The sequence below is a fragment of the Nannospalax galili genome, unplaced genomic scaffold (genome assembly GCF_000622305.1).
Source record: "Nannospalax galili isolate Female #2095 unplaced genomic scaffold, S.galili_v1.0 scaffold243, whole genome shotgun sequence".
NCBI lineage: Eukaryota > Metazoa > Chordata > Mammalia > Rodentia > Spalacidae > Nannospalax > Nannospalax galili.
Window position 1 is genome coordinate 3,556,019 of NW_008353490.1, and position 11,200 is coordinate 3,567,218.

The window sequence follows — 11,200 nt, forward strand, 5'->3', positions numbered from 1 at the left end:
TTCCACCCCACATCTCAGGTCCACAGGTTTCACCCTGATTTCAGGTCCACAGTTTCCACCCCACATCTCAGGTCCACAGGCTCCACCCACATCTCAGGTCCACAGGTTCCACACTATGTCTCAGGTCCACAAGCTTCCACCACACTGTCAGGTCTATCAGGTCCTACTGCACCAATCAGACCCTCAGGTCCACAGGCTCTCGTCCTACATCTCAGGGCCTATCCCTTCACAGCCAGTGAGAGTTCCTTAACACAGAGGCCTGATATGGAGGAACATCTGACTCTGTGACACTTAGAAACACTCCTGAGATACACTCCTCAGCACAATTTGTCCTATGACTACAATAAATAAATAAATAAATAAATGTCATCACAGATTTAATTCTTGACTGAAATATTGAGACTGAAATCCAAAAGTAGTTGTCAGTCTAATTTGTCCATTCTTTATCAACTGAAATGAGATTTTCAATGACACAACCAGATATTCCTACAATATTAGTTGATCACTAATGTCACAGGTAATGGTTTAGAGTATGTCCACATATTCTCTGAGTCTGTATTTGAAAGATAAGGTGTAACCACCATGGAATGAAAAATCTAAGCAAGATTCATCAAATCACTTCTCAGGGACAAGACGGGTTCACAGCATGGTTTACAAGTGCATAATGCAATTCTACTAGAAGACACAGGTTGTCTGTTTACTTTCTGTTGGATTAAAAATTCCTGTCATTAGATACTTGCCAGACCCAGGAACCCATTTATGGGAAAATAAATCCTCCTGCAAACAGCCAGCAAGACTTGGAGATCTCTCCAAAATTCGTTGCTATGAGATGTGTTTGGGGCAGATCTCCTGGCTCCATTGAATTCTTCAGTGGCTATAGCCAAGTGGTTATCTCAACTGCAGACTCTTTAAATCAAAATTCCCTCACCAAGATACTCCCAACCCACAGAAGCTATGAGATAACCAGCACTCATTACTGTAAACCACTAATCCTAATCCTTGGGACCATTCTTTCTATAGCAATTGCTAACTGAAGACCTCGCAGCTTCACACCACAATGTATTGTTTGTGAAGTCTCTTTTCCTACTCTTAATCCCGAGTCTCACCCAGACAAACTTGAATAATCAATATTTCTATGTGAGTTCATAAAACATGTAAGCAAGAGAATCCCATAACTCTATTTTGAAAGTCAGTTTCCTAGGTCAACTCTAGATAACACGTTCCATACTATTCATCGACCAAGAAAGAATAATTCACAAGAAGACACTTAACTAAGAAAGGATGGTCACAAACTTCTGAATAACCTATAGTTGATCAGTATATTTTTTAAGAGTTCAAAGTATTATACTTCCCAGACATTAGGCTTAAGTCCATATAAAATATTATTTAGACAATTATTTCTCATTGATGATTTTGTTTCTAAGCAGAAAGTGCTGATCAAATGTAAGACTTCAAATCTTGGTCTGCAATACCGTAGTACTCACCTGTAGCTAAGGGACATAATTCACTATTGTTCTAAAATGATGGCTAAATTTGTTTTCTCCCCCTATCTAGAAGCCTTTGAGAGGGAACGGAAACTGATTCTAGCCACTCCAACAGCTATCAAAGTGCCTGAAAACAAACCCATCACTGAATCCGTCGAGACTGAATCCATCATTCTCGAGTCCATCCTTGGCAGAAAAAGAAAAATGAGGAGGAACCCAATAAAGGGATACTTTTGGAAGCTCTGGTCAAGAAATCCCAATGGACTCTGAAATGAACATTTGAAATTTGCCCTGTTCTGATATTTTTCTGGTTCCCTGTCTAGAACTTGTAATACTAACTACTCTTGCCTTTACTTCTCCTTCACATCCCCTATTCATCAGTCAAGGACTTTCTTTTCTCCCTACAGATAAGAGTTATACAATTTGGGATTCTTTTAGATAGACCCACTGAAGGGGTATCCCAATTGCCTCGACCTGCATCCCTGTTCAGCATGGAAGAAGCAAGCCAGAGTGGTCTGCATCCCGATTCCCTACAGGCAATTTTGGTAACCTCTTCAGAGGATAGCATGATAAGAATAGGAAGTAGGAATTGGCTAGGCAGTTAGGGTAAAAAAGATCCCAAAGAAAAGTAGCCAGTTTCTTTGCTAAAAGTCAAAATGTACTTGGGCCTCTTAGCAATATTCTATGTTCCAAAGGCCAAAAATGTCAAAAGTATTTGGGGACTCTTATCTACTCCCTAAAAGATTTTAGGATTACCTCTTCAGAGGAGGGAATGTTAGTGTAGCAAAAAGCCCCATGAAAAAAGAAAGAAAGAGAAAGAAAGAAAGAAAGAAAGAAAGAAAGAAAGAAAGAAAGAAAGAAAGAAGGAAGGAAGAAAGGAGGGAGGGAAGGAAGGAAACGAAGTTGTCAGAAAAAGTGATGGGGAAATATGGGAGGTGTTGGAGGGGAAATGAAATTCTCAATCAAATTTTTTTTAAGTTAAAAAAGAACTGGATCCAAAGTGAGCTGTGGCCCCAAAGACAAAAAGGGTGAGGAGAATGGGCCATTTGAGATCTTTTCCCTCTGGCCTTCTCAAATTCTGTGACTTTTGGCTGAATAAAACCAACTAAAGGTCAGAAGTTCTCCAGCCATGAAAAAGATGAGAAGAAGGGTGAAATTCTCAGTGTTCTCAGACCACTACAACAAAGTGACATGGATTGGGTGGCCAAGAAACAGTAAACATCTATTTTTTACAGAACCTAGTGTCTGAGAAGTTCAAAATCAAGGTGAGTAGATCTACTGGTGAGTAGATCAATGCCTGCTGAAGACTCACTCTTCATCAACACCACCTCCTATTTGTGTGTTCACAGTACAGAAAGTGTACAGGAGGTTTTTATGTTCTCTTTATGCAGGCAGGCTCTAACCTCAGTTCTGCCCTCATTACCTAAGCATCTTCCAATGACATTACCTCTTAATGTTTTCACATTAGGGATTATATTTCAACATATAAACGATGGGGAGGGGCAGATACATTCAGACCACTGCAATGAATGAATGACCTGAAGAATAAATGGAAAATATGAGCATGTGCTTACTTTAAGCTTCTCACTGAACATCTGCGGTCAGTGACTACCTAGTACTTTGAAAGAGTCAAGGGAGTTGCTTTCATATTTGATAAAAAACTATATGACATTCAATATCCCCATTTTCCAAAATCTGTAAGCAGAAGGGGAAAATAAACTTCCTCATGGAGATTTATAGTGGAAACTATAAATTGGAATTTAAGATTGGGAAACGATAACATAAATAGGTTTATGTTTTATGTACATTTGTCACTAAGTTAAAAATACAAATAGCAAATTGTAAAACAAATAAAATTAGTACTTCTTAAAATTTCTCAAGACCTTTCTTATCTGTGAGTTTTTCATTACAATTATGCCCAATACCTCAGACATCAAGACATACACAAAGATAAAAACCTTGAAATTGATGATTTCTCAACTTTTATTGTAACTGTAGGAATCAGGTTGAAAATCTAATAAAATAATTTCTATTCTTTTCTTTGGTGCCGTGAAGATTTGCATCCCCACAAAAAAACTGGGTAATTTCAGAATTACTTCTCTGCAGAGAAGGGAATGTGTGTCCAGGTTATCTACTTCTTACTCCTCCCTCCTCCTCCAAGCCCTGCCTTATTCATAAACCAATATGAAATAATCCCAAGGAATAAATGAGAGTCTGAAACATCAAAAAGCCCTTTTGATGTAGAAAGCACTTTGTGGCATGACACAGTACATGTTTAATTGCCTAAAGGAATAAAGAGGAAGCAAAGACTAAGCAGGATGATTTTTAAATGTTCATAGTCTAGTTAAGGAATGTTAGATTATATTTCTTCTTTTATGCTAAAGCTAGATGGTAAGCTTGTGTTCAGAATATCTAAAAACTGCAGTTAACTAAAGAATACATCCACATAAGTTTTGGCTGATAAGAAATGTTTACTAAGAAGGCTGGCTTCTAGCAGAATCAAGATTCTATATCTTTGTTTTAATTTCTTTACTATTTTCAGAAAACAGTCTTCAGCACTGACCTTCTCAAAGTTCATGCTTTTCTTAAGAGGAAAGATATTCAGATATCTGTTGCCTTTATTTTCTCACAATATTCTTAACCTCACTCAAAATGCATGAACAACCCAAGTCACACCAGATGTTATGATTGTTGTAGCCCAGACTTCAAGATTTCACAATAGGAATGTCACAGAAGGAACACAATAAAAGTCAATGTTATAGGAAAGGTGAAAATTCTGTACAAAGAACATTATCAGCAGATAAAAAGAGAGGAAACAAGGAACACATGCAACACATAGAAAATTGTTGATACAGAAATTGTGCCTTGGATATCAGTGATATGGCTCAGTGGGTAAAAGTGTTCACAGCTCTTCTGACCCCTACATATGTGCCATGGTATGCAGCATACCTGCACACACACACACACACACACACACACACACACACAGATGAGAAATAAAATAAAATTTAAATTTATAAAAGAAAAAAATTGGAAACTAAATAGTAGCCACAATATCCTAGATTTTTTTCAGTAACTAAATGCTATTCAATACAATTTGGATATGTAATCAGATTTTATTCACCAGAAACAAAACTGATAAATGTTGATATACCTTAGAGATGAAGAAATGGAGGTTCACTCAGTTATCCCAAAATCATAACCTGTCAATGATAGTTAAATGAGTATGTTAATGGAAACATATATTCTAAAGAAATAACCAAAAAGCAGGATATGTGATAGAGGATGGAATTTAAGTGCAGGACTTCATGGTCTAAAGGTCTTTAATTATGTTAAAAATGAATCTCAAATCTTACAGATCTCTAAACAGAAATCCATGACAAAATGTGGGAAGCGAGCACAGCTGAGTCAGCCAGATGGCGCCCTGGCTGGCTAATAATATTCTTAAGCTGTATTTTGTACCAACTATCCTTAACACTACCAACTATCCTTAACACATATACAGAGACTACTCCATGAATAAATGTTTATTTTTTCCAAGGTCATGTGTAACATTCTGTAGGGTAGAACACATTAATCTACAAGATAAGCCTTAGAAAACTTAAGATTTGTCCTTTTTTTTCTCTTTACCTGGTATTTTGCAACCTGAATCCATATTCCTGGGCCACGATCACTCAGATTTGGTTCAGAATAAGCTTCTGTTTTGTGTGAACACTTTCATCAAAGATGAAGAAACATTTCAAGTAAGAAAACTGAAATTGCCCTTCATGGATTTAGAAAAATAAGAATGATTGAAGATCAAAGTTGAAAAAAGAAATAATAAGAGAAGAACAGAAATGAAGGAGGTGGAAAACAATAGAAAAACATCACTAAAGCTAAGGATTGGCATTTTGTAAAGATAACAAGATTAACTGCCTGTACCTCCCAAGTGCCAGGATTAGAGGAGAAGTGTACCATTGTGTTCTGCCTAAAATTAACTTTAAAATTTTAAAGATTTATTTTTATGCTAGTCATTATGATTATTAGGCTTGGGTGCTGGGTTGGACAATTGATTGATTTTTTCCCCCTTAGCAGCTTGCATATTATCATCTAGAACTAGCAAAACTTCAGGTAGAAGATTTCCAGGTTAAACTACCTCTATTGATGTAGCAGTGCCTCTGTTATCTGGAGATAATCAACAGCTATTTAACTGGACTTAAATCCCTGTTGATGGGAGTGAACTCATGGGTGATACTGTAAACACAGCCAAATGCACATGGATATAGAGGTCATAGATTCTAAAGAAAATCCTATCTCTATCATATCTGTAGACAAATGACGAAATTTCTTACTATATGCTAAATATTGATCCTTATATTTACAATTATACCATACAAAGAAGCTTCTTTTTTCAACAGATGGAGGCTACTGCAGAATCCCACAATTGGTCAGACAAAGAGAATATACATCTGAGAGATACTCAGTCCTAGATGAAACATCTACAGTTGAACCTCTACACCTAAGATTCATGGAACACAGTGGAATTAGAGGCAGAGAGAAAACTAGTGCATCCCTCAACTCTCACCAGTGAAGCTTCCTTATACAACAGAGTGAGATGCACACAGAAAGCCACAATTGGCCAAGTTTTAAAGCATAAGAGACTAAAAAGTGTGCCCCTGGATAAGACTCCTATATTAAGTCTCACCAACCCATGGCTCAGGGACCACTGAGGGAGAGGGGGTTGAATGATAGAAAGAGCCAGAGCTGGTTCATGAACACAGGGAAGCAGAGGCTTTCAGGCCACTAGAAGCTTGCACATGTGAACTTGTGGCAATGGACAGGACCCACGCTAACTCAATCAGACAAGGGCCCAGAGTAGAGTGAGAGAAATGGGTGGCAGGCTGCCTTAGAGTAGGAACTATTGGAGATTGATTATTACTGGGTGAGGGAGAGTATGGCTTACTTATAATCTCTAGATAGGCCAACTAGACTCCCGTGTATGAATTTGCACTGAATGACATCTGGGTACAAATGCTTGACTGTATAGGACTTAACATGGATGGCAGAGTACATGAGGTCCGGTGAGGGACTGGGTGGCATGGATGGGAAAGGAGTCTAAATTTGATTAAGCACTATTGGATGAAATGTACAAAAGCTCAATAAAAATTTTTAAAAGATTTACTTTTATATATGTATGTATGTACGTGTATAGGGTGTGAGGGGTATATGTGCATGTGAATAGAGGTACCCATAGAGGCCTGAAGAAGGTGTCAGATCCCCTAGAGCTGGAATTACAGGCAATTATGAATAGCTCAATGTGAGTGTTGGGAACTGAATTCAGGTTCTGTGCAAGAGCAACAAGTGATCATAACAGCTGAGCTATCTCTTCTGCCCCTAAAAATTAGCTTTTATCTAGGTTGAGAAAAAGAAAGACTAAAATCAAATTGTAATTGAAGAAAAGATATTAAATTGATGCTACAGAACTGGAAAAGAGCCCGAGACTAGTATGAATAACTATGTGACAACAAATTGGATAACCCAGAAAAATGCATAACTTACTAGATACATCCAAATATCAAGATTGAACTGTGAAGATATAGAAAATAAAAATCTTTTAAAAAGTAAGAATAAATCTACACTAGAGTTTCCCATCAAAGAGCATAGCCTCAGGAGATGATACATTTGCTATTAAATCCCATCAATTAAAAAAATTGAAACTAATGGTTTACTGACTCTCCTAAAAGATGAAGTAAATTTAAATACTTCTAAACTCATTTTAAAAGATCAGCATTATGTTTATATCAAAACCAGAGAAAGAGGATACAAGACATTTCACACACTAGTAATTGCAACTGGTTTCTACAGTGCATGGCAAGACTCATCCACTGTTGAGTTGAATGCTTACCTGGGATGCAAAGTTGTTCAATATAGGCAAATATATAAATGTGACATGTTCTATTACAATTAATATTAAAAATATTATGATTTTATAAAAATTTTATTTATTATTTCTATTTTATGTGTATGATTGTATTGCATGCATGTGTGTAGGTGCACCCATGTTGTGCAATACCAGAGGAGGTTGGAAGAGGTTATTGGATTCCCTAGAACTGGAGTTTTGGCAGGTTGTTAGCCACCATGTGTGCTGGGAACTGAACCCAGGTCCTCTGCTAGAGCAGCCAAGTGCTCTTAACCACTGAGCTATCTCTCCAGACCCTGATTTTAATAAACATAGAAAAACACTTGACCAAATTCAGCAACCTTCTATGATAAAAACTGTCAGCCAACTGGACACAATACATGTCAATGTGACAGACTCACAAGGACATTGTCCTCTCCAGTGAAGGCTGTGAGCTTGTCCTCTAAGACTGGGAACAAGACAAGGACGCACAGTCTTTACACTTCTATTTAATGTAGTATGGAAAGTCCCATCTGAGCAGTTACACCAGAGAATATCAATGCACTAAAACTGCAACAAAAAAATAAACACATAAATAAGGTAAATTGACCTTGTTTTGCAATGTGATCTTATACACAGAAAGCCATAAAGACTTCAAAAAGATTCTGTAAGAACTAATCAGGTCCAGCTTAAGGTATAAAATTAGTGTGTAAATATTAGTAGCAGTTCTATATAGTAGCAGTGAATTAGCTAAAAAAGAAATCAATAAAACAACCACAACCTCAATGACTATAAAAATAATAACTATAAAATACTTAGCAATACATTTAAGCAAGGATATGAAAGGATTGCACACTAAAAATATAAACTGTTAACGAGAGGCTAGAGAGATGGCTCTGTGGATAAGAATAACTGTACAAGTTGAGGACTTGAGTTCAAATTCCTAAGATTGGTCTAAAAAGGCAGGCATTACTGCCCATGCCTATAAGCTCAGCATAGAGTGGCAGAAACAGATGATCTCATGAGCCTGTGGGCCAGCCAGTGTAGCTGAAACTGGGCTTTCAGTTAAATGAGAGAAGCTGTGTCAAGACAATACGGTGATGAGTGGCAGGGGAGGAACTGGATATCCTCCTATGGCTACCTCCTGAGTGAGCACAGATGTGCACATCTACACACTGCTAGACACGTACCATACACAAAATAGATAAATAAAGATGTAAAAATAAAATTATCAATGAAATAAGCTTAAAGAAACACAAATAGATGAAAAGGTACACCATGCATATCTCAGAATTAATACTGCAACAAAATGTCCATATTACCCATACAAATACATAGATTCAATCACTTCCTCTGAAAATACCAGTGGAATTTTCAGTTATATAAAATCCAAATCCAAAATTCATAGGACTGTGAAAAGTGTGAAAAGCCAAAGCAATCTTGTGCAACAGAACAAAGCTGGAGAAATACACTTTTGGCTTTAAAATATATATCAAATTAGGCTGGAGTGATGGTATAGTGGTTAGGAACATTTGCTGCTCTTGCAGAGAACCCTAGTTAGGATCCCAGCACTGACATGGCAGCTAACAACCATCTACAACTCCAGTTTGAGGGGATCTGAGTGTGTCTTCTGAATTCTGTTGGCATTCGACAGACAAGTACACTTCTATACATGCAACAAAACATTCATACACATAAAATAAAAATAGAGAAAGAAATTTAAAATGTAGAGCTCAAAGCTATTATCGCCAGAATAATACTTTGCTGGCACATGAAATAGTACATACTCCACAGGATTCAGTAGAGAACCCAGAGACAAATCTGTGCATATAGTGTCAAATGATCTTTACCAGTGGTACCAATGATCAACTCAAATTGATTAAGGATGTAAACAAAAAATTTAAGAGTGCAAATTTCACACAGGAGAGGTCCACAGCATTATGTCAACAACGCATTTGGGGATATGATCCCCAAAGAACAGGAAGAAAAGTGAAAGCACACAACTGAGATTTCATCAAACTGAAAAGCTTCTGTACAATTAAGGAAACAATCAGCACAGCAAGAGAAAACATAACTGATTATGGGAAAAACAGTCACAAACTGTAGATTTCGCAATAATTTAATGTAAAATACATAAAATATGAATCTCAATAGCAAGAAAGTAAATTACTGGTTTTAAATACAAATTTCCAGGGGCTGGGGAGATGGCTCAGCAGTTAAGAACACTGACTATTCTTGCAGAAGATCCAAGTTCTATTCCCAGCACCCACATGGCAGCTAACAACTGTTCAGAACTCCAGTTCCAGGGATCCAATGGCCTCTTCTGTCCTCCATGGGCATTGCACAACACAGGTGTGCTTATCTACATGCAGGCAGTACACTCATACACATGAAATAATAAATAAAATATTTTTAAAAAAACATCCAAAGATCTTAATAAATATTTCTCAAAAATAAATATAAAACTGGTCAATGGCACTAGTCAAAAAATGCATATTATTTCAAAAGGGATATATGACCTCACACCTGTTAGAATGGTCATTTTCAAAAAGATGAAAGGTAAGATGTATTAAAGTAGATGTGGTAAAAAGGGACTCCTTGAATACTTGGAGGAAAGTTAAGTGTTAGAGACAATACCAAAATTAGGGTGGAGATTCCCAAAATGTACCATTTGACCCAGCACCCACACTAGTAGGAATATATAATATATAATATGTAATATATGTATTATATTATATAAATGCAATCACTGTGTCAAAAAAGATTATCAGCACTTCTGCATACATTGTGCCATTACTCACAATAGCCAAGATGGAATCAAACTAAGCATCAATTAATGGATGAATGACACAAAAACTAGCATATAGGAAATGGAAAGCTATTTGGCCTTGAATAGAAGAGAGTTCTGCAATAGAGAATATATGAATGAATTTGGAAAATGTTGTTTTAAGTAACATAAACTAGATACAATGAAAAAAAGAATTACATGATCTCAGGTAGATGTGACACCTAATAAGGTTAATTTCATAGTAGCAAAGACTAGAATAATAGTTCCCAGGGTTGAGGAAGTAGGGGATGTTGGAAAGAGGTTGATCACAAGATATAAACCTTTCCATAATAGATCAGTCACACATTATAATGACTACAGTTCATAATGATATATTATTGAAAACTGCTGAATAAACTTTAAGGGTCTTCATTGCATAAAATGATAAAGACAGTCATATGCTCAACTTGTTGAGAATGGAGCGAGAGATATGCTTTTACTTAACAAAGGTTGAGCCAAACCTATGGCTATTTTCAATCAGTAAGAAGATATTTGTTGAGGCTGGGCATGGTGGCACACACCTTTAATCTCAGCACTGGGGAGGCAGAGGCCAGCCTAGTCTACCTAGCAAGTTTCAGGCCAGCCAAATCTACATAGTGAGACCCTGTCACAAAAGAAGAAGAAGAAGAAGAAGAAGAAGAAGAAGAAGAAGAAGAAGAAGAAGAAGAAGAAGAAGAAGAAGAAGAAGAAGAAGAAGAAGAAGAAGAAGAAGAAGAAGAAGAAGAAGAAGAAGAAGAAGAAGAAGAAGAAGAAGAAGAAGAAGAAGAAGAAGAAGAAGAAGAAGAAGAAGAAGAAGAAGAAGAAGAAGAAGAAGAAGAAGAAGAAGAAGAAGAAGAAGAAGAAGAAGAAGAAGAAGAAGAAGAAGAAGAAGAAGAAGAAGAAGAAGAAGAAGAAGAAGAAGAAGAAGAAGAAGAAGAAGAAGAGGAAGAAGAAGAAGAAGGAAGAGGAGGAGGAGGAGGAAGGAGGAGGAGGAGGAGGAAGAAGAAGAAGAAGAAGAAGAAGAAGAAGAAG